The sequence below is a fragment of the Thunnus albacares genome, chromosome 18, assembly GCF_914725855.1.
Source record: "Thunnus albacares chromosome 18, fThuAlb1.1, whole genome shotgun sequence".
Lineage (NCBI taxonomy): Eukaryota > Metazoa > Chordata > Actinopteri > Scombriformes > Scombridae > Thunnus > Thunnus albacares.
This window is the reverse complement of record NC_058123.1, coordinates 20,411,456-20,436,816: the sequence shown is the minus strand read 5'-3', so window position 1 is coordinate 20,436,816 and position 25,361 is coordinate 20,411,456. Positions and strand designations below refer to the sequence as shown.

At 39.7% G+C, this 25,361-nt stretch overlaps 1 protein-coding gene across 4 annotated transcripts in view; it reads right to left on the bottom strand.

Annotated features, from left to right (window-relative positions):
• plppr1 (phospholipid phosphatase related 1) overlaps positions 1–20,806 on the bottom strand; it is a 65,948-nt gene extending 45,142 nt beyond the window's left edge. Inside the window, exon 1 of one of the 4 annotated variants that reach the window (XM_044334367.1) lies at positions 20,610–20,806. The gene's annotated coding sequence lies outside the window, so the exon portion shown is untranslated. Of the gene's footprint in view, positions 1–6,225; positions 6,499–20,609 lie in introns of those variants that run through there. The other 3 variants (XM_044334369.1, XM_044334370.1, XM_044334368.1) reach the window with 3 other exon arrangements.
• Between the last annotated feature and the right edge of the window lie 4,555 nt (positions 20,807–25,361).

The following is a 25,361-nucleotide window of genomic DNA, read 5'->3' as shown; positions in this document are numbered from 1 at the left end:
AAGAGCGCTGACAGAACAGATGTCAGACAAGGTGTGTTTTTTTCTTGAGATTGCAGTGGTAAATGATTTATTGGTATTGATCAACAAAGCTATAACCTCTTGCAGATAACTGTATTATATAATCGTTCTCGAGTCCCAATTAAAGAGTGATGTTGTTTCTGATTTCAGCTTCTTGCTGCCTACTGTGCAACTCTGAATAATGAAAGGCAGCAAGTGTGGAGTGGAGGAGGTTTGTTGTAGAGCCAAGTTGAAAAGTAAAGGAGCCGTGGAGTGTTTAAAATTCTGCATTTATAACATTTTTTTTTTTTTTTTTACCAACTCTTTTTGTTTTGTACTAGATGATGAATAGTCCTTGAACAATGGCTGCTCATTTCAGCCACTGGAGAGAGGCTTAAACAAGGCTCAGCAGAATATGAAAGTGCATTATTTATGCTCAAATGTTGACAAGATTGCCATCTTTGTTGCACTTTATACATAACCAAATGGTACCAAATACCAGTTCACAACTTCCTGGCTTTAATGTGGAGTTTCAGTTGTGATAAAAACATTATCTGGACAAAACAAATTTTTTATAAAATCCAAGACACAACAGTCTGAGTGATAACAAGGATCACAGCAGCTGATAAGATCTCACAGAGTTCAGAGGTGACACCATATAAATATTGAAAATCTATTTAAAACCCTTTTAGAAACAGGTAGATGTGTCATTTTCACTGTGTATCTTATTACCACATAACAAGTATATCTACATTTCTGTTGGTTTGGAGAGGGTGTTATTCTTTTTTTAACATTTGTCTGGTAACTTATTTGTCATCTCATTCATTTCTAGAACATCAACACGGTAAAATTAAAAATGTTACACATCAGATTAGAAACAAAGTAAAGAGCAACAAAGTAAAACTCAAGAAACTTATATCAGTCAGATACATGATTAAAAGGAAGGACAGTTAACTATCATTACTAACATGCTTTTTAATGTATTCAAAATCATTCTGTCTCAACTCTAGTAATGTATACTACAAATAGCCTAAATTAAATTAATTAAAATAGGTCAAATCATGCTATTCTGTCTAATAAAATCATGATTTCCAAAAGCGATAATACATGAAAAAGTCCTCCTCTCCTCTTACATGGTTAAATGTCATCAATCAGTGATGTTCAGTGCTTCAGTTCAGCTGTTTTGGTGCACTCTCAAGTAGTCTATATTCAAGATTTTTTCATCTCAAGTTTCAGTGGGAGCCCACAGAGAACTTTCATGAACATGTCATTTCCAATCAATGGTGGATGTTTGGATGTATAGGGCTGCAAGTAACTATTATTTTCATTACCAATTAATCCACAGATCTTTTTCCTCGCTAAATCTTTTAGTTGCTTTGTCTAAAATACTGAAAAATCACAATTTCATCACAATCAGAGCATGTTTTGTCTGACCAACAATCCAAAATCCACAGATATTTGTCATAAAAGACAAAGAACAGCAGTAAATCTTAACATTTGAGCAGCTGGAACTAGTATGTTTAGTTCTTCTTGAAAAGTGACTCAAACAATAAACCTGTTATCAAAATTGTTGCAGATTAATTTTATGTTGATTGAATAGTCTGTACATCTTTTCAGCTCTAGACGTATTTGAAAGCTAGTTAGCCTGATTGAGAACATTATGGCGTAACACTAAGTTCGGGTCTTGTTTTAGTTATAAGTGTAGCATCTTCTCGCTGCATTATGTGGTTTTTTGACTTCGAGGGACTAACCCCATAACCTGACATTTAACTTGCTTGCTGTTTCAGCTGCACTGGGAGAATCTAACTAACATATGAGACCCTAAAATGCAAGGTGAATCACCGATGTGGTTTAGAAACTTTTCTCAAAACTACAGTAGGTCAAACAAAACACCCTCACCCCCTAGTTGCGGTAACAGTGACGGCAGCATTAGCAACACTATATTACAATTACACCTCACAAAGTTCTACTGACAATGGAAAACACCGTTGAAACTCTCCTCCCAATTTGAAACCAAACACTTCAATCCCAGTGAGTCATTAGATGCAGGCAGACAGTGATGCTGGCAGGTCTAATCAGTCACTAAGTGCCTGTCCCATCTCATTTAACACTCAATCCAAGCTAATCAACCCGACATTAGATGGCAGCAATCTGACCATCAGTATCACAGCTCTCACAGCGCTTCATTCAGTGGGATAAAAGGTTTAGCAAAACAAGCATCCATTGAGGTTTGTATATGAAACATCAACGGTTACAAATCAGCACTGAGACCTGCAATGTCACACTTTAACATTTTAACATCTGTACATGTGTGACTGCAGGTTATAGAGGTGCATAATTAACACTTAATCTTATTTAGATGTTAAATAAAATGTAGTAATTACTCTCTCCATCCTCTTATAGTAAGATCAGTCACTCTCCTGTTCGAGGACACTTCAGCAGGGTGGACAGCTGTCAGGTGAGGTTGAATTTGGGTTTTCCAGTTGACTGAAGGTCTCCTAGTTCACTAAAACTGCAAGCACCCACCTGAAAAGTCTTGAATGCCATGTAAATTGAATTGCTTTCAGCAAATCCATAAATAAATACGCTACTGCTAGACATTCATGCGATCCGTCTCAGCGCACATTAAAAGTGTAATCAGCCTCCAGTGACTTAGTGACTATTCATACTATGGCAGGTGGAAAAGCATCAAGTACAGAGCGGAAATTGAGTAGTCATGCTTGTAATGTGGTAAGAAAGCCCCCCAAATTAAATGACCATACTAATCACATTTACACTGATACACTTCTAATACTCCCAGATATGCTTTTTCTTTTTGTTGTTTGTTTTGTTTTTCTCCACAACTATCAACAAGAATTAAATTATTCATAATTTCTGCATCTTGCTCCACTGAACCTTGATTTTATCAAGCCAGTCAAATGGAAACAGTTTATGTAGCCAAGTGTGATATTCTTTTTTTTTAACTCAGTGACAAATTTTATTTACTTGATTTTTTTCTGTAATCTACAGCATTGCTCTCTACAGAAACAGTGCTAATGAGCAACTGCTTATAAAATATTATAATTGGTGCATATTTAATTCATAACTTGAACATTGGAACTTTTAAAAACATTGTAAGAAAGCAGTTTACACTAGCGGTGGAGCTCACTGGGTAAGTCACAATGTGATTGTAATACCACAATATTTTTCCCACAACAATGCTAATGAAGATTTGGCGAAAGTCATGTCCACTTTCCCATGCCGTCAAAAATCCCCTCATTCCCAGTTCCAACATCACCTTCATCACTTCCAGAGGGAGGGGGGTGTAGGGTGGAGTGAGGGGGGGTCCCTTCCTATCTCCCATCTTCATTAGGGCCTATGAAGCTCTATGAAGATGCTTCACATCAATGGATTCTAATCGCCAAAAATCTTTCTGTCGCCAGCATCAGTGAATATTGTGATACACTTCTAATTGATCTCTATTTTAAGAAATGTCATTGCATAAATGAGCCTATGTTGCACAATACATCATATAACAAACATCTGCAATCATAATATTTGAAACTGAAGAGAAAAATTTTCCCTAAAAGAAAAAAAAAACATTAATAAGTAGGAATCAATTATACAAATTTACTAAAGTTGTATCACTTTTACATACTTTCAGAAAACAGTTTAAGGGTGCCCTCACACCTAACCTGTTTGGTTCTTTTTAAACAAACTCAAGCATGTTTGCCCGTTTGGTTCAGCTGATTTATGCTTGTGTGAAAGCTGCCAATCGAACTGGTGCAGTCTAAAAAACTGGACCTGAAAAGGTGGGTCTCAGTCCAAATGAACTCTGCTGCGTTTGGTTTGGGGTCTGAAAGCAAAAACAGACCAACCACAAGACTGTGCTATACAGTGGTATTTCAGTCAGCCAACTCACGTGGAATAGATTATTATTTAAATGTAGAATACGTACAGCATCAGTGTTTGGCGTCGAGGCTCTGACTTCATCGCTCCCCACAAAGAAACATTGATCTCACACAGTAGGGAGTGGGGAGCGACGATACTAACTTCCCCCCTAGGGGAAGATAGACTCAGAGCCTGCAGGTGGATGCTGGGGTGAAGGTGGTACTTTAGAAATGCTATATGACTGGCGGCAGCAGCAGCAGCAAATGGCAGCAAACAAGCATGTGAGCAGTGTGGCAGCAAGTATGCAGCAAAGTGTGAGCAGAGCACTAACAGCTTAAATACACCACCATGATTATGAGCATGCATTGGATATATTCTGCAGTGAGGAGAGTGTTGCATGTGAGTGGGGCAGCAGCTCGAGATGGGCTGCCTGAACTAGCTCGCAGGCATCGCTTCATTTCAGTCAGCCATCTCACACGGAGTAGGCGTCTAGGCTCTGACCTCATCGCTCTCCCACAAAGAAACATTGATCTCACACAGCAGGGAGCTGGGAGCAACGATACTAACTTACCCCTAAAACCGCATTACATTCAAAGCCCAGCACCAGCCATTATGAGGAATCTGCTATGTGTGGGCCTAGGCACCAGCCGCCATGTGGCCATCCCCCTGCTAAGCACCTCAGACCACCTCAGGGTAATATGCCATCTAGTGAAACTGCTATGTGTCGGCCTAGGCATCAGTCACGGTGTGGCCATTCTCCACCTCTTCAAAACTGCTTATAATCTCTAACAAACTATGTCCTCCTCCTCCTTTCTAATATGTTCACTTAACTCATGGACATTGTTTCTTTTTGTTTTGTTGCTTCCTTTGTAAAGCGTCTTTAAGTATCCTGAAAAGCACTATATAAGCTTGATGTATTATTATTAGTAGTATTATTAATATTATTATCATCATCGTATGCGCATATATATAGGACATGCAGCAAATGCTGAGACACTCAGCTATGCAGAAAATAATAAAAGCGAAATTCAAGGCTTGGAGCAGACATGCTTCAATCATTACTGAAGCAAGATAGATGAAAAAAATACATGCATGAGCTTAGTTTGGCAAAGAGTGTGGCTTCTGATCTGATGTATATACAGATTATCCCCCAAAACGAAGCAACACCCAGAGGGAATTACATTGCAAAACCAATACTCTACATATCTGAAATGTAAATACTTGTATCACCACTGAAAGCAACATAAAGCACATGCTAGATGAAGCAGGAGATTAGCCCATTCGCCACATGACTTAATTCACAATCAATAGCATGTAACCAAGAGAAGCATAAGAGCAGAAATTAAATGTTAGCAAGATATGGTCACAAGCAGCTCAACAGGACTGGGAGTCACGCTATGGGAGTCACGCTTACTTCAGGGGCACAATGATTTTTTTTATATATTTTTTTTTATTTATTTGTTTATTTATTTTTTAACCATTATGATAGAGTATAAAAAAGAGACAGGAGCAAACTAATTCACTAAGAATAATTTCGAGGAACATCCAACATTTGGATCTAACAAGGGATGGGGAGTCAGCTGGAGATTCCTGACTACAAACAGCTTTGAGCCTTCAAATCATATGAAGCTTTGAATGAGGTTTGATAACATTTTTTTCTAGATTACAGCGCTTAATTCATTTTCAAAATATTTTATTAATTCATTAATTTATTTATTTGTATTTATTTAATTTATTTTACAGGCTGAATATACATTGTGAAATATACATAGCATCAATAGCTGTAGCCTATACTTTAGCACAGGCTGTATTTCATGAGCCTCATGCACCAGAAGTCCTGATACAAAACCATTATTGTAAATTTCCTACTCATAAATTGGGGCTTTCAGTTTAACTGTGAGATTGCACTCTTTGAAAATCGACATGATATAATTGACAAGATGGTTTCACTAAAGTAGACTCTTCACTTTACTGCAGTTGTTGAAACTACAAGAGCATGCGATCTAATGGCGACAGCAAACAAAAAACAAAACAGAGAGAGGAAGCATCTTCCCCCACAAATGGCTGAACACAGGATGGGGCTCACACAGTACATGTCAACCAGACAACAGACTAGTTTCACTTGGCGTTAGTCGGCATCTCACTCAAGGAATTAATGTCAATTAGCAACAGCTGATGTAATCTGCTGTGAGCAACTTTTCCTCATTTTACCAACGAAAGCTGGGTCAGCGCCGGCTAAACAAGTTTGCTGCTTCTTGGCTCATAATTAATTACAGGTTTGATAACAGACAGCAACACAGCCTACAAAATCCGGGTGATAAATCGAAGTACCAGAACACACACATATTTCATACTTACACACTCAAGTATTCCACTGACAGCAGAACACTTGCACTGAAGAGCCCTGCTGGTCTGGTCAGCAGAAAGCAGCAAGCACTGATCAAACAGCTTTCACATCCAAGCTATGTTTGGATATACATGCATGTAAGCAAAAGCAGCAAAACTTCCCTCAGTGGCTGAAGTGGTGACCCCTATCGTCTCCCGAAGAGTAAACATTTTAAAGCCGATCCTGAACCACTGCAGCACAAAGCTCCAGCCTCAGCCCCTGAAGTTCACCACAGCTGAAACGACGAACGACCGCCAATCAGTGTCTCAGTGTTCCGGGTAATGCAGGCCTAATGCCCAAGAAAGCAGCAGGGGGACGCAATCCAAACATGGTTCCTTCCTAAAACCTACCCCCCAAAGCAACACGATCAGGCTCATATGCAGCAAATTTGCTTTTCAAACATTATATAAATGGCAGCAAGAGCAGCAAATGGCAGCAAGCAAGCATGTTAGGAGTGTGGCAGCCAGTATACAGCAAAGTTTGAGCAGAACACTGACGGCTTAAATATGCCGCCGTGATTACGAGGTTGCGTTGGGTATATGTTACAGTGAGGGGAGTGTGGCAAGTGAGTGGAGCAGCAGCTTGAGTTGGGATGAATGAACTAGCTCGCAGGCATCGCCTCGTTTGTGATTTTAGCATGAAGTGAAACTACTATTAAATCCATCTGCTGGTTGTGAACTGTCAAGAAAGCAATGTTAAAGTGATCTTTATAAAACCGTGACCGTTCAATAAATGCGTTACCTGTCAGTTCATATAATTTCATGTTTACACCTCTTGGTTCAGTAAGACAGAGAACAACCAGAAAGAAGGAAATAATTATCTTTTTTTCTATATGGATCAACTGAACCAAACTACAAGTATGCAGGTGACATGAAATGAAAAAACGGGCATACTTTTTTTTTGCCTGCTGATTTGTACAATCATGATCATTATTCCTACAAGGCACTTAAATGCACTACTAAAGAGGTCTATTGTACCGCAATGATGGCTTAACTTGAATGAGACATGCTAAAATGCTTTCTGTTATTTTATGCAAGAATCAAGTCATATTTTACTCTGCAGTAACATGAGTAGAAGCTAGAGGCTAGTGGCTAGTGGCTGCCTGAAAGGTAGGAGAACTTGTGACTTGCTTAAAATGATTGGCAAACATTGTCTTTTTTGATGCTCAGAGTGGCTCCAAACCTTTTACGAGATAATGTAGTCTATTTTTGAGAAGGACTCAAAACTGTGCAGCCTAAGTTTTTTTAGCTTTTGTGTGGGCAATGGTACAGAGGGAATAGACAAAAAAAATGCCAATTTGACAGTTGGATGGTGAGCTTGATAATATGACTGGGGGCTCTGTGACAAATGATTCGAATCAGAAAATTTAAGGGGGCTGCACTCAATGTCAAAGAGTTTACACTACATTCATTAATTTCTCACTCCTCTGAACAGCCTCCGAGTCACAGTGCTGAACAATTGGACCTAGTCTCAGTGAAATCTTAACATGATGTCTCCTTTTCCCTTGCTTCGGGACATCACAGTTTTGAAAGATCATAACCGAGGACCGTTTTTCTTCCAATTCCAAGAGCTAGTCATTACTAATTACAGTCAGATGAAAGGTGATCAGATCGTCTTCCTAGCGGCAAGCTCATCAAACGAGCTGCCTACAGGCCTTGTCGGGTTTCATCAGTATCTGCTCTCCACTCAGCCAGGCTATGATGACTTTGTCTAGACGTGACTTCTCCCCTCTCAAAGATGGCAAGAGCTGACCGAAATATTGAGTGCAGAAATATCATCTGATTGACCATCTCCTGGTCTCCAGCTGCGTTGTTCTTGCCTGACTGTGATGACTGTCTGAATGTGACTAAACTGTCACAATGAAAGAGTTGGTGATAGAGCTCGGGGTCAAATATTAGGCATGGAAAAATGAAATATTACCTCCTTTATCACTGGCAATGTGTTGGCAGTGATAAAGGAGGCAATGTGTGACTTAGCCCTGCACCCTTCTCTCTTTCTGTGTTGGTACAGATGAGCATCATTTATTGAACTCTTACAGATGCCAGAATTTTAGAGCTGCACTGTAGACTCTGCAGCAGCAACAGAGTCGTGGCAAAAGTAGCAAAGTGAGACGTCTTTCCTCTCTCCTGCGCTCCGCTGTAAACAAACGTAAAACGTTAGCGAGCAGCTGCTCTCATGTGGGTCTCGGTGCTTGTTTACGGCACAAACTCTCCCACTCTCTGCCTACTCAGCCTGCTCTAAGTGTGTCTCTCTCCGGATGGCAGACAGGTTGCTCTGGTTCTGGTTCTAAGCGGCGGTCGTCCTCTGACTCGTCCCCCATGTGTGTTCGCTGCAGACTGGCTGTACACGGAGGACGACACACCGGCAGCAGCAGGAAGCACGCTGTCACTAACTCTTAAACGCACAATATGTAATTTCAGCCACTAGGGGTCTCTCAATCAAAACAATAACAAAAGACAGAGTGTGATGACGGTGTGAAGTAGCAAGGGATCATGGGAGTTGTTGTCTTCGTTGTTAAGCTTCACCGGGATAGGATTGCTCCGGTGTTAATCATTTGGGATGTTTTTACCTGGAGCCGAATTACCTGCAGAGGTCTTCTCCTCTCCAGAACAAACGGACCCCGTGATTACAGGTAAAAACACTGAATAAAGCTGTTTCACCTAGAAAATCAGTGTTTCTCCGACGATGTACGGCGACTACCGAACATCCGGTACGGGCTGTTAGCCGAGCTGCTGCTTGCATTAATAATTTAATTTATTCAGCAAATAAGTTAAACATGTGCTCATTTCAACTTGTCAAATGTGATGATCTGCTGTTTTGATGGACATTTTTTAAAATCTTTTTAACATTAAATGACAAGACAGCTAATACAAAAAATATGTTTTAATTGCTTGATAATGAAAATAATCATTAGTTGCAGCCTTAAAGGAAACCAAACAAATAAGGAAGAAAAAAATGATGGCAAAAATATTGGAAGATAAAGCTTTAATAGCACCTTAAAGAGTTTCACTGCTGTACAGATGATGATTTCTTAAAACTAGGTCACCTATGTAGTAGAAATGTACAGTTATTTTCAAAGGTTGGTGCCCTATGACTAAAGAAAACTGAGAAAAAGGCTGTAGATTCCCCTATCACTCTAAAGGGGGAAATCCTACAACAACCACTGCACTGCATACGGTACCGTCCAAGGCTACTGATGGTGTGTTTAGAGAACGCAGGTGGTGAATACATTTCCCAGCAGAGCGGCCGTTTAGATTCAGATTTTCTGTCCACCTGAGGCTCAAACTACTCTGGGTCGCTGTCAGTGGAATTAGAGTTTATCCAAAGAAAAAACTCAACACCATGAAGTTTGTTGCAGTTTTCAATTCTGTCTCAACCATGGTGCATCTGCCGCAGACACCACACCAGCCATCACCAGACACAGGTTGATGCTAAGTCTCTCCGGTCACAGCGCCTGTATTTGGCTGTGGCTGTAACATAACTCTGGTGCTTGCTTCCTCCTCCATACTCTGTTGTGTCTGTTTCCACAGCACGATATTTGGCCTCTTAACAATATTGCCATAGCCTATGACGCTGACATTATGTTGTAAAAGCAAAATACATTTTAAATCAAGCTTTTCTGTCCACCTGAGGCTTAAAATTCTCAGGGTTGTTTATCCAAAAGAAACTCAGCACCTGAAGGTTGTGTGTCAGGCTGCAGCTATAACATAGGTGGTCTCTTCCTCCTCCATAGTCTGTTGTGTCTGAGTCTACAGCATGATGTTTGGCCTCGTAACAGTAGCGCCGCATCTCTGATTCCAACATTATATCATGAAACTAGTTTTCTTCCAAATATACTGATATTTTAGTGCTTTTTTACAGGGAAGACAGAAGAAAGTTTAATGTAATTTAAATATAGGTACTACCCACATTAGAACCGTAGGAATCAACTTGAAAATCAGTGAAGTCATCCTTTAACTTTCCCACTGAATGGTTCATCTTTTTCATTCTGACACAAAAAAATTACAGTATGACCAACTTTGGACTGTTTTTTAACAAAACACCTTTTGATGACACTTGTACAGTGTGGCTGGGCCTTACAGACCTGTTTTAAGAGCTACCACTGCATCTGTAAAACCACATTAATATTATCTGAGCTGCTTTCCATATGTAGAGCTGGTTAGAGCTGGCATGATGGCATCCTAAAGTGCTATACGCAGTTACAGCACCCTAAATGAAGCTATTAGTGATTTCTTGCATGAAAACTGAGAAACATGTTTTGCTGAGAAACGTGTCAACTCGACATGCCGGTCTGTGTCCAAACCTAACCTACACCGCTCTGCCTTTATTTATTCATTTGGAGGTTTTGGATGCTGAAAATGCTCCTGCTGTCATGAAATGGTTATTCTTCACATTTATTATACAACACTTGTAGACCATACATCACTTTTTCCACAACACTTCCCTCTGAAATCATAACTGAGGAAATGGTTCATGGTATAAAAGGTATATACATCTCAATTTTGCACTTCTCATCTGCTGACTGCACGGCCGTGTGCACACACACACACTCTCACACAGACACAGAATTGTCCCATGGCTACTGCTCTTGCCAACAGAGCATCTTTGTTGCTATAAATAGTCATTTTTCATAATTCTCCTGTGGCTTTTTTTTTTTTTTTTTTGTTGAAGTGATTCACAGCAAATCAATCTTCTTTTTGGAAACAACAAAAAGTACAACTTCTGTCAATGCAAATACAGTACATATGTGCTACTTATTGTTTAATCTTGACAGGTCTGAGGATCATCTCTAGATAGAAGGGTCACAATCTTCCTTTTCCCTGTTCACAATCATTCTGTGTAATTTGATTACACACTTGGTCAGGCTGTTTCTTTAATGCGCGCGCGCACACACACACACACATATACGTGTGTTAACATAAAATAACATTGTCATCTTTCCTCTCCCATCACCCCTCAGAGCTAAACATCAGACAGGACAATGACTCACAGTGGATAGAGAGGAAGAGACGGGAGAGTGAGAAATAGAAAGAGACAGAAAAGACATGAAAGAGACAAACACGGCGGAGAAAGAAAAAAGGATACAGTGAAGCAGAAATCGTGTTTTTAGAAGATGGCTCATTTGGGGAAGAAGAACTTTTGCTACCTCTTCTGGGACATGCTGCTTCATTCTCAACTGGAGTTGCAGACAGAGTCTGTATGTAAATAGTTTCTCTTCTTACTGGCAGCCATAGTTCTTGGTGCCTCCACATATCACACCTACAGTTTGCACATATGCAATGTTGTATTTATGGTTCAATATTGATTTTAAAGATGCATGCTGTTTCTTATCATTTCGAACTTAAAATGCTCAAAGCTTATATTTAGAGGAGATATCCAATAATTTTAATATTGACAACTACTATGTACTGTATATAATAAGCAGGAATCAATTATTCCCCTTTGCAATAACATAGATTGGATAATCACAGTGTCTGAGAGCTACTGTTGACGACAACATTTATTACTATACAGAGAATACTATTTAATTCACATTTTAGCATTAGCAAACAAATCTCATAAACTCACTTCTGTGGCACACAGATGGTGCTGCAGCAAAGCACTCACTGGCCACCACATAACCCCGGTTCAAGCCCTGGGATTGGTCATGCATTCCAACAAACACAATTGTCAATGTTTGAGTGAGGGAAGCCAGTGAGAGCTCATGTCCTTTTAGCCAGTGAGATTAGTGAAAAATCTCACTATGGGTTGCCCTGGATTATCTCAAAGAAATCACTTTCGGCACTTTTTTTACATGTCGAAAGATGTGACGCTGCTTACTGCCTGATTTCTAGATTTGAATAGAACTGGACTGGTTCTTTACTTGGACCTAAACCCATCGTGGACCTGATGCTGAGTAAAACTCTAATGCCAATAGTCTTACAATATACTGAAGACTCAACAGAAGTGGCTGTACAAGGGGGGACGCAAAAATTCCTAGAAGCCATCAATAACAAGGAGTAGGGTGTAATAATCCAATTTGCCACTAGGTAACATATACTTATAGGCAAGGTATACAGTTTGGTGGAAGATTTGCCACTGTGGAAAAAAATCCAGGAAGAATCACAGGAGGCTCTGGACGACGAGGCTCTGAACGATGACAACAGGAAATGTTTCCAGGAACGGAAGAAGCGCTTGGACACGTGTATCACATCTCAAGGAGAGTCCTTTGAAGGAGATTAGAAAGGTACAACTGAAAGATTTATGATGATAATTTATAATTGCTTTCCTTTTACAGAATGTATCAACTGCACTGTAAAACAACATACTGGAATTAAGTGTGATCGACTGATGTTTTATCATTAACTTGATAAAAAAGATATTAATTTTATTGATTTCAAGTATATTTAACTTGTTTCTAGTTTTCATTTTCAGACCACCAAAGAACTTATATATTAATATGAGTTCATCTGAGTTGAAATGATGAGTTGAATAACTGTACTGCTGAGTGTTTGCTAAACTCATCAAATTAAGTTTCTGTAGAAACATGATTATTAGCAGACTTCCCAGCATGCATTGTTTGAGGGTTAAAGCTCTCCAGAGCCCCTTCTGTTTGAAAACATAAATGATTTAAACTGAGGTCATGATTGTTTCTTCAGATAACCATGATGGTGGTTAGTATCCAGTTCAGTCCCTACTAGCTCTGATACAAAACAACTTGTGAATTAACAACACTTGATGGCGAGGAATCGCTATGGGAACCCCTTTTCTGTCTCTCTTACAGACAGCTTAGCTGGAAAATCTGTTACAGAGAGGACATATGAATATCAGAGGCAAGTAAGCTAAAATCAGACACAGAACAAAGTTGAGAGCAAAAGAATAAAAGGAAAATTCCTTTTTAGAAAAAAATCAGAACTTCTCAAAAAAGAAAAAAAAAAAAAACATTTCCCCTAAGAGAGACTTTACAAGAGAAAGAGAAGCCAGACATGAAGAAGCGAGGAGAGCTGAGGATATATTAAGTCGGTTTCTTCAGATGCTGTTAACCAGCAAACATGCTCACACATAGAGTCTTCAAACACATGAGGATTTACCTCTGCTCCTGGCCTTAGTTTCACCTTAACGTCTTTTTCCTGATTAAGCAAAGTGGTATTTATCTGGAACACTTATTTTACCTCACTGCCAGAGCCTTGATCGTTTCATCTTCAGTGTCATATCTCAATCTGCTCATTTCTAAACTGTACAAAAGCACAGTAGTATTTCATTATCACCTGCCTCATTACCATCACTAAAAATTCTGCTACTGAATTTGGTCATTAATATAAACACAACGTGGTGAAACCTTAATGAGGTCAAAATGTTCCTGTTTACTTTTGGTTTGTGATTCCTTCTTTATACAATTACTTTTATTGACTTACTGATTGGTTCACGGGGGGCTTAACTTTAAGATTCTATGATATTGTATTTCTACTGCTATAAATTAAAATTTATATATTCATCTATTCAAAATCAACAGTTCTGGTTGAATATATGCAGTGAATTAATCCAGTGAGAATGGTGACCATTGCTCTGCATACCAACAAATGTCATCAGTAAACAACTGCAAACGCTTCAAGTAAATTTGCATATGTATGAATGTGAATTTTTAAGTTGGGAAAATGTATTTCCAAAAGCGCTCCAAGGCCTCCGTATCTGTGTGCACGTGTGCGTGTGTGTGTGTGTGTGTGCGTTTATACATGTTTTTCCTCCGTGCGCAGAATGCTGAATGATGCGGTGCAACTTTCTCTAATGCTGCCTTGTAACATTTCCAGATTTCTGTCTATATTTAGATCACACAAGCTCTTGATCTCTTGAGTGCGTTCAGCTATTTTTCAGCTCAATAAACTACCATCAGAACCATCGCAGCACCGTCCTCCTGACCTAGCTGGAGATAAAGAAATCTTCTCTGTTTAAGATTTCTCATTATTCACACTGTAATTTCTCAACACCCTCGCAATCATTATATTCCAAAAAGTTTTAGAGGAGCTAGAACAGCAACACACTCGGTGTCTGTACTTTACATTTAGTAACTGTTATTGATCAAGATCCCTTCCTTTTCATTTTCTATTAGCTATTTTGATTGAAACGGCACAAATGATGACACTGAGAAGATGGAGCGTAATCTTGTTAAGCCATCAAGTTAAGTTATTGCTTTTTTCAGTCTGTTACATGTTGACCATCTACACTGGTCAGAATGTCTCAGCTGCTGTCAAATTAGAGCTGGGCTAGAGCTCAGACTTCAATATTTTCTTGATACAGACTGAATGTTTCTGTAGCACAGAGTAATTAAAATTGTGAACGCCTGGCAAAGAGTTTGTCATCTTGTTAACTTATTCTGTAATCAGATATTTACTGATTTAAATCATAACATTGCCAATTTTACATTTGTACAGCTTCAACATTTAACATTTGTTAACAGGTTTGGTTGCTTTTGTAAATGAGTACAAGGGTTTTGTAGAAAAAATCTGTTCATATTCCTCCAAAATTAGCTATCTATAAAGTATTTTTTGGTATTGGTACAACACATTCAGCATCATTTAGGCCTGTTTCTCAGAGGACATTAGGACATTGGATCAGACAGTTATTACGAACATTAACCAAGGCTGTATTCCATTTAACTGTTTCAGTTTCAGGGTCCTGGTATTGTGCATGCTGGCTCACTGTCAAGGTTTATAGGGACACTTGTGCTTTTCCTACTATGACAAGTCAAAAAGTCTGCTTGCATTCTCCCTGAACACATTAAAAGACAAAGGAAATGACTCAACACTCACTTCTTCTGTTGCTTATCGGCGTGATCACCGCCTACATGTGCCCTGAATAGCTGAGACTACGTCTACACAATGTATTCTAATTTTTAAAACGTCATTTTTTTTCAAATTTGTTTATCGTGCAATACAAGTGACAAACTTGAAGACACATATGACACAGCACAAGACGAGAGAGAGAACTAAACTCAAACAAACCGAAACAAAAGACAAAAAAAAGAAAAACAACAATGATAACAAACAAAAAAGCATAATTTTTGGCTGATTTTCTTATTGTAGTATGCCTGTGTGTAGGTAGGTAGGTGTGGGTTTTCTGTGTGAGTACAGGAAGAAAGAAAGAGAAAAAGAAAAGAAAAATAACAGCTACAATGCTCTTGAAGGGCATCTCTGGTTGAGTTTTAAGGACAAAGAGGCGCTGGGGTGGATCTGGGGCAGGTCGGGCCAGGACAGCTGGGTTAAGGCAGAATTTTATGTATTTATTTATATTTTCTCTTCCCTTTTCTTCCTTCTTTTTATTTTTGTTTGTTTGCATTTGTCCTTTTTTTTCCTTAAATTTTAGCTCTTTTCTCTTTCTCCTCTTCCTCTTCTCCGAAAAGGCCATCTGAAAACAACTCGGGTCCACACTAGCATTTCCAAACAGTTTTTTTAAGGAGACCTCTGCCCACAGAGATACACCTGAAGAATAGAAAAACAGAAAAATTTCATCTTCTGTCTCGTTCTCTTATCAGTCGGGAAACAATAAAACTGCATCACAGCCTCCATCTGTCCGACTTCCATCTGACAAAACCAACATCAGTACATGAGATGACAACAGCCGTGTGATCCACTATATCGTCATTTAAAATAAGTGAACACAGAGAAAGCTTAAGATGAAAGAAAGGTATTTTCTTGCTGCCGCACAGCTGACTGTAACCGGACAGCTACAGCCAGTCACTCTGTCAGCTCATGCCAGCCCATTAAACTTCCTTTCAGACCCCTCCTGCTCTCTGTAATCACCTGTACTCTGTTTCAATGCTGCTGAATTCATAATTTATTTGTTCTCACTTACATATTTTCCTGTTTCTGCTGTCAGACAAATGAGCGATTAGTCATTCTCAAGCTCTCCCTAAACACGATTTATACACTCCATTTTGAGACTATTCAGGAAAAGCTTTGTTTTGGGGGAGGAAAACGCCTTTTTTTTTCATCTGGATGGAGGGCTGAAACAGAGTAAGAGATGTGTTTTCAGTGTGGACGTACTCTCTGTGGATCTGGCTTAAGGTCAAATGTTTAATGACCAAGAGATTTCCATCCAAACTCATACATAAAATCAAGAAGCTGTAACATCTGCTGGTGAGGTAGGACGATGCATATTCAACATAACCAGCGACATTTTGGAAACTAGTGATGAACAATTAAACAAATTACGCTTAACAAAAGTTTTGTGAAATTAAACTCTTTTTTTCAGTGTATACCCAAACAAGTAAGAACATGCACTTTCTCTAATTCTCCTTTAATGTGGTCAGTCATCAAGTATAAAACCAAGACGAGTAGGACTCTCAGCCAGCAGGGATATTTGGCTGCGATTTGAAGTATTTCTCCATTAGCTCCCATTCACATTCTGAATAATTATATACACGAGTCTGGGCTAAGAAGCTTGCACCGCATCCTGGCATGCTATAAAAACATCCATTGGAGCCAAAAACATACCACTTTCCCCTCAAATTAATCAAGCATCCTTGTATATAGATGTTTAGCCACATTAGCCGCCATGTTATTGTCTGGTTTCTGGCAAACCAAGAAACAATATTCATGAAGTGCTGCCAGTGTTATCATTCTTCCTATTCCTAACCGACGCCATATCACTTGTATGCAGGGTTTCTACCAGCAAGCCCAGCAGCCCGCCTTTTTTTTTTTTAATGTATTTTTAAGATTGTAGTTTTTTTTAAAACTGTAGTTTTTTAAACTACAATTATAATGGGGTGGCTGGCTTAGAAACATAGATATAATGGTTGGAAAGCTACTTACTGTAGCTTGCAAGTTAAGGACAGTAAGTTTTGTTAGCAGTTGTGTTGAAGAGCAGACTTGACCATTTGAGGCACCACCAGTGTTTTTAGCTGCAGTGTGCAGGCTAACGGCTAACAGTAAATTAGCGGACGGAGTGAGTGGGTGAGCGGGAGTGAGGGAGCAGCAGTGTGGCTGAATAAATGACTTATTTATAACAACTCTTTGCGTAATCATATTTACAAATCTCCAGTTAGCTTTTAGCACTGACTTAATATAGGGCCCTTTGGAATCTGTGTTATAGCTTTTTTAAATTCTCCATAACACGATTCCCTCAGTGATTCTGATATCACAGAAACTATAGGGCCCTTCCTTAATGCTGTCGTCAGTCTGTCGCTGGCCCACGCCAGGCCCCTGTCAAAACAGATGCTTGCCACCAGGCCTAACAAATTTTCTGGGGGGAAATCCTATGTATGTATCGGCCTTCTCAGATGAAAAGAGGGCCCACTCAATCTCCAGAGGCATGCCTTATCTCACCTTACGGCCAGTCTGTCCCCCGAGACATCACAGTGACAGATCTATTGCCCAATCAGGACACCCCCACTGCACTAATAACACCACCCCCACATCTAGTGGTAATCAAATACCTGCTATGAATGGACCATGGAAAGGGTTTATGTATGTGTGTGTGTGTGTGTGTGTGTGTGTGTGTGTGTGTGTGTGTGTGTGTGTGTGTGTGTGGCAGTATATATATGTATGTGTGTGCATGTGATCAATAGCCAGTGTCTAGTGTAGGAGTGGAGGATGCATTAGATATCAGACATGAGTTCAGAGGTCATTCCCTCCTGCAGTCTCACTACAATTTGTCAATCTGGTGTTATTTTAACAACATAAGGCTTCTGGTGGCTTCATTTATAACACCTTGCAGAAAAAGTACCTTGCCGCCAAGATTTTTTTTTTCTGACATGTTAAGTGCTTTGCATGATTGTGGCTACAAACTGCAGCAAGAAATAACTGAGACAATTTATTCTAAATAGCAAAGAAATTACATAATTTGATGAAAGGGACGAGACTCGACGTTTCCCTGACAGTTTAGTCGCTGCTGTTCAGGAGGCATGTTGAATTCCACTTGTATGTTTTGATTCATCACTCAACAAACCTCGGCATCACTCGCAAGTAATCTTACACTAAAGCCGAATTTCACTTTGACAAACCTACAACATCTCATGGGAGGCTCTACTCAGTCGTAGGCAACCCTCTCATCGTCCTTCACTTGGAGATTTAAGATAATAAGACAAACATATCATCTGGTGCAGCTCGATTGTAAAAGCTGGGCTTGCAAGGCTGCAGTGCATCCCTGAAATACATAATGACACAGATGTGGCAGAGCCTAAACCACACAGCAGGTACAAAGACTGCTAATTGTGAACACAAAAAATATTCACTGATGTTTTTCCATGACCAAAACAGAACAATAAGTAAATCAAAATGAACACGAATGATGAGCTGGTTATAACAAACAACCAAAGACCAACATTAGACTAATCATAAAGTGACTGATTATGGAGTCATTTCAGTGACTAAATTAAAATGTCTTTGGTCATTTAAACTAAAAACTAACAATAATCACATGAATAAAATGTGACTAAAACTGATTCATTTTTGCCGAATTGCTTGTCATCAACACTGAGTACTACATTTTAAATAAATTTGATGACAAGGTGATGCAGACGGCAATGTTTGTGATGTAGTTATGATGAAGAAAAAGAATCTGAAGGAGACAATTAAGATGAAGAGGATGACGATGCATTTTTTTAATCAATTTGTGTTGCTTTTTTGATGATAAAGAAGTGATGCTACTGATGATGTCACAGGCAAACGTCACTACAGTTTATAATTATCAGGCATGATGATGTCATTGTGACCTCAGTCATATTCTCTGATTGGTCCAATGTGACATAACTGTCCAAGGAAAGGCTTTCTGTATGGACCTTGTATTCACACACTCATGTGTCTGTACATCCATTGGAGCGAGTGAGCAGTTACACGCAACATGTTTGCATGCTCAAACATACACATACACATCCAAATACACGTATAAATGCACAGTTGAGCGTTAATGTAGAACGGCATGGCGGATGTATGCCAAGAGGTGTCTTGCATTCACTGGGCCCTGCTGACAGCCAAGTAAAGGCTCACCTGATGCCCAGCCACCTGCCATCTGTCTGCTGAATAATACCATTTGCCTGCTATCCTACAGGGACATAGAGTATGGGTACACCTGTCAAATATAAACACACACACACACACACACAAAGCAAAATGCAAAAATCCAGCTACAAATAGCCAGCAGAAATATTATGGGTGATCTTATTTTTCAGTGCTCAGCCAAGGGAAATCAAATTCAGAGAGGGAGTAAGAAAGATTTAAAGACAATATCTTTCAGTCTCTGGAAATGTAAGCAGACAAGAAATAATGTCCACTAATGAATTAGCGTGCAGGTGATTCAACCCGTGCAGCACTTTTTACCCAAAAGATATAGACAACATTGCTGAGACCAGTAAACAATGGGTTACTGGTCTGCTGAGCAATTCTGCTCCATCTGCAATGCCTCTCAACTGCAAATCTGATTTATTATTTGATGCTTTTTGTTGCACTTGTATTATTTAGTCCTATTCAGAACCTTATATATAAACTGAAGCAAACAGTAAAATACAGTGTATTCGCTATGCATTCTGGCCCTATACTGTGAGACGAGAGTATAGAGGACCAAAAGCGATATATTTACCACATGTGTGGGTTAAAGAATTCCAACTGTACATCAGAAATCTGAATTATTCTCACAATAATACAAGATGTCCTTTGAGTTGTTGTATTCAAGCAGGCCAAGGCTGCACATCCATAGTACCGTTTTGTGAACATGATGATAGGAGAAGCAATCAGAAGCGGATGATGACACACGCTGCACAGAATTAATTTCAAGGTTACCCTATACAGCTCATCAAGGCATCTTAATAAGCATGGGATTTCAGTCTTTCAGTGATCTGAAAGGCATCCACTGTGCAGTGCATTTCTATGGGGGGGTGGTTGAGAAGGAATAGCCAGCCTCTGATGTTGGGGGGGCGGGGAGATGGGCCAAATTTTTTTTTTTTTTTTTTTTTTTTTTGCTGGACTGAAGACACATTTGCTCGGCAACGGAGGCGACACATTTCAACAAATCTTCGTTTACTGTCCTCAGTGAGGGGACGCACAGCAGTGAGCCAGATATTATCTACAAAAATCATGATTATAGGGGCGTAAATAAGCGCCGGAGGGCGGTCACTGTTGCTGGTAGAGACAGGTGTCTGTCTAAAATAATGATTTAGATTCTTTAAAATCATTAAAACACAATTCCCCACACATCCTCACTGAATCGGCGGTGAAATTACTTCCATTCACAAATCCGTCTACATTACGCGCTTTGATTCGTTTCATCAAACGAGACTCTTGACTTGATCAAGGTCCGAACTTGCCTCAGCAACAGACAATAGCGACACAGTCCCATTTCCTCTTATTTCTCCCCCACAGCATCTGCAGGCATCATGCATACTTACCGCGCCGGGATGAAGCAATATTCCAGAGAAAAGGCGAATCCATTAAAGAAAAGGTGGAGAAAACGGCGAAAGGAACCCGTAAGCACTCCCACTACTACTAGTACTACTACTCCATCGGATCAGCAAAGCCGCCTTACTCTCTCTCTCTCTCTCTCTCTCTCTCTCTCACTCTCTCTCTCTCGGCTTGTGATGGAGATCACGCAGCGTGTGAGCGCATGAGGATAGATGCTGTGCTTTGTCGGGGGGCGGGGACAAGACGCGTAGCGTACTCGGGTCCTGTGGAGCGTACCTAATTCTGTGTAGGGACCTTGTGTTACAAGCAAGTCGGTCGTCTAGCCCGAATATTCCCAGCCAGCCTGCCCTATAGACCCCCAGACCCTGTAGGAACACGCCAGTGTCTTTTTTTACCTTTCCTTATTCCAGATGGTGTCCTTTCTATCCTGCTTCATACTCATTCACACATTCACAGTAGAGGAGGAGTGAATGGTTTGCTGAGTTGTGGCTGTTGTGGTAGCTGCGGATTCTGAAGATTCCTACTGGTACTATTGTTTACTGAATAAATCCAATATTATAATTTTACTCAAGAGTAGCACTTAGACCACTATGGAGTACAAAGGTCCCCATTAAATTGATAGATAAATGTATATTTATAATAATTTAAAACAGATATACATTGTAGAATTTTCCAAAAATGAAAACAATAATAAACTTATAGTTTATTTTAAGTGTGATCACACACTCATACAAACTCAGACTTAAAGGTGCAGTGTGTAGGATGTAGTGGCATCTAGCGGTGAGGTTGCAGACTGCAACCTACTAAATACCCCCAACCCCTCCCCTTCCAAGTGTGTAGGAGGACCTACGGTGGCAGCGAAACTCACGAAAAACGCAAAATGCCCTGTCTAGAGCCAGTGTTTGGTTTGTCTTTTCTGGGCTACTATAGAAACGTGATGGTGAAACATGGCAGCTTCTATGGAGACAGACCCACTCCCTATGTAGATATAACGGGCTCATTCTAAGGTAACATAAATACCATTCTTATTTTCAGATGATTATACACTAATGAAAACATACTTGTATATTATATTCTATTTCTGCCAATAGATCCCCCTAAATCTTACACACTGGTCCTTTAAAAAACAACTGCAGCGAGGTGCATGACAAAAACAGTCAATATTTAGATTTTAATATATTTCTTACAGTATGATTTTATGTTTGAAGATATTTTGTCCAATTAACAGGGCAGCAACTACATAAACTGTTTAAACTAATGTACAAATCTCTCAAAGTGCAGTTCTTCTGATGGCCACTAGATGTTGACTCCAAGAAAAATCAGACCATGTTGAAATTATTCAAGAATATCATTGCAAAAATAATGCAAAAAATCCTCTTCTAGATGCAAATTTTCAAAGAAAAATGTTGGCGCTTAACCTTTGCTTGTGCATTCTTGGGAATTTTCAAAATTTTTTAAGAACTAGTATTGTACGTTTTTGGCTGTGACAGGCTTTGACAGGTTTCTCATGTTGTCACACTCAGAAGGTGTTAAGACTGAAAACTGCTCTGCTTTTAAACAGCAAAGCTAATTATTTTACATTATATTTTGTACCAGTGACCATGAGGTAAACAGTAGAAATGTAGTTTTCCTGTGGCAAATAACCAGGAATATGGGCTTGCACGTATTTGACTGGCCACCACAGTGCCTCGCTAGATGATTACATCATGACAACTCCTACACAGGCTGCATCAGTTGGTCTTGGTGGTTGCCACTTTCTCGTTCTACCCGGTCTCCACACCAAGTGGTCAATATATGAATCTTCTGGCACCAATCTGGAAAAGATGGTGGCAAACCCAAATCCAGGCTGTAACCATAGCTTCATAGATCAATGGGTATGTCAATGTCAACCTCCTCAGTCTGTTTTTACTCTTTTAAGGCACTGTGTGTAGAATTTGAAAATTTCTGGCTTTGGTGGCATCTGCTGATAAAATTAGGTGTATTTGACCCAAGGACACTGATAACAAATGGGACCTAAACAACACATAGACTGCACTATGCTATAATCATACTTCAGATGCCAAATCAAACCAAAATACAAACAGTTAACACATTAGGATTAATTCTCATTGTACCACACACTCTGATATTGCACACCCACATGAGGATTTAAGGCCTATTCACTGTAAAACTATCCGTCATTCATCTCAGTGTCCCTCATCTTCTTCATTCAGTTGTAGCTCTACCTTATTGCATAATATATCTTGTCTCAAAGGAAAGCCTAAAACTACAGTCCCACCTCTGTGACCCAGCTAGTTGTAACATTAGCGCTATGATTTCACTGCTGCCAAATCTGGGACAGGCACGTTGAAGTGAGACCAGGGTGCCCATCTCTGCTACAAGAGATTACTGAAGAAACACTAGTGTGTTCAGTGATCTAGATTCAGAGAGCACGCTACATTACACTCTGCACTCAGGCTCCCCCTCTTCCAATCCTCTGCTTTTTCAGCCCAGTTCTTTAACTGCTCCCCTCGTTTCTCATCTGTGGCCTTCAGTCACATTAACCAAACTGAGCAGAAAAACTGAAATGACTGTAAAATCAAGAAATATGCAGTCAGCACAAGTTATAATTAACATCAGAGCTGAAGTGGTCTAAAGATGTGATGGATACATTTGGTACCACATTTGGGATATTACACTGGATCTAAATGGGAGCAGTGGAGGCCTCGAGGAAGACAATCAAGCTTGAGACTGTAGGGTTGCTAATATAAATTCCCAGATTATTGCAGGGGAATGGGAAGGAGAAGCAAACTTCTAAAAACTTAAATAACAGCCAAGGTAGTCTTGAGCAAGGCATTTTTCATGTAATAGCTCAGGGGATCTGTCTAGGATCTGTCTTCTGGTCAACAGAAGACCGTGGATGTATCGGTCAGTGCTGAGGTGTGCTCATGCTTAAGTATGTAAATGTGAAGTAGGACAGGTTTAGACAGGAGAAAGCATTGAATTTTGGTCAATTTTAAGGTAGAAGTCTTCACAGGTCCAAAATTTTGAACCCAATCGAAAACTGACCAACCCAAACCCGACTACAGTCGGATCTGGTCAGAATCAACCTGTCTACTAAAAAATAAATGTATATACTAATTACAAATGTTTAACCACAATTAATTTGTTGTGGTTAAACATTTGCTGCCTGGATTATGTTCCATGGCCAGGACTTTGACACCGGGCTTTTACCATCTCAGCCTCACCTGACTGGAATCTACCATCTACTCAGTTTACCATAGGTTGATCTAGACTGACACCAAGCTTTCAAAGCATATAGAACATCATTAATATAGGATTTCTCTAATACTGCTGACAATCACAATTTTCTATGGGCACACATGCTCAGCCATGACTGTACCAAATTATACAGAATGTAATTTCCCGCAGAACAGTTTTATCTTCCTACCTCAACATGACAGAGCCTTGTGACTCTGCTCATTGCAGCTAATGATGCACACCTGTCACTATCACTGACTAAGCAGACATCTGCCCTAACATCACAAAACTTTGAAATCATCACAGCAGGACTGAAGCCCTTCCACAAAATATAACATTGTGAAACAAACTACTCAACTGAAACTAGTCTTCTGTTATTTGTGTAACACTGAGAAATGAACACATGAACAGAAATATTGGACTCAAATTAATTATTTAACACAAAAAAAAAATACTGGTAACGTTGGGAACCAGGGCTCAGTGAAAAGGGAGAGGAGCAACCTCTTCACAACCGCTTTTCCTTGTTATGTTAACAGAAAACTGAATCAGGGCAGCATTACTTTCTTTCAAAATGTATTTGCTGTTGCAAATCAAGCAGCAACCTCTCCGGCTGAAAAATGAAGCCAACGCTGAAGTGCCAAAAACTGCAGTTTGCCACTTGAGGCTGGTTATAAAAGAAAGTCAATCCCCATAGACCCCCATGTTAAAATGCCAAACTTTACAGCAGGAATATGTTTACAGCCTGGTGCAAAAAACAGTTTTGGTGTCTATAGCCCCCATAGCATGGCCACTTTGAGTGACAGGTGGGTACTGCCACAGGCAAGTCACTACTATGTTGACAATGTGGTTAGGTCACGTAACCATAGCGTAACCCCTGATTAACTGTGTATAGACATAGCCGTAGCGACCTCTATTTCAGTGTGTTTTCAGTTCATTTTCATTTTGGTCGCCTAAAAAAATTTTGTTCAGTGTTTGGTTGTACTAAATGACCCTTTAACTTCAGATATTCCGGTAAGTACATTTTGTTTCAATAGTTTTAAGCCTGTTTTTCGCTAGCGAAAATTAGCATTAGCATTATCACAGTTAACCATAGACTGTAAATGCACCATGCTAACCAAGCTAGCAGCTAGCATTGGGGTCAGGTCCAGCCTCTCATCCAAATATGGTCTCTTCCGGCTCCAAAAATCCAAGATGGCGATAATCAAAATGCAAACTTGAGGCTTCAAAACGGGAGTTCACAAGCCAACAGGTGATGGCTACGTCCATTATTTTTTACAGTCTATGTTGCAAATTAGTAGTGAAACATCCCAGTGAGACTGAATGTACTTTGGGCCAGATGGTGGACTTCTGACCACCTTGAAGTCACGGTAACATTACTTTTGCAGAATTTGATCCAGTGGATAACTGTTTTGTCTACATAGTTAATTCATTTCAGTTTTCAATCGCAGACATGTGGTATCCTTGCTAAACAAGCTTTTTTATAACACACTGAATACTGC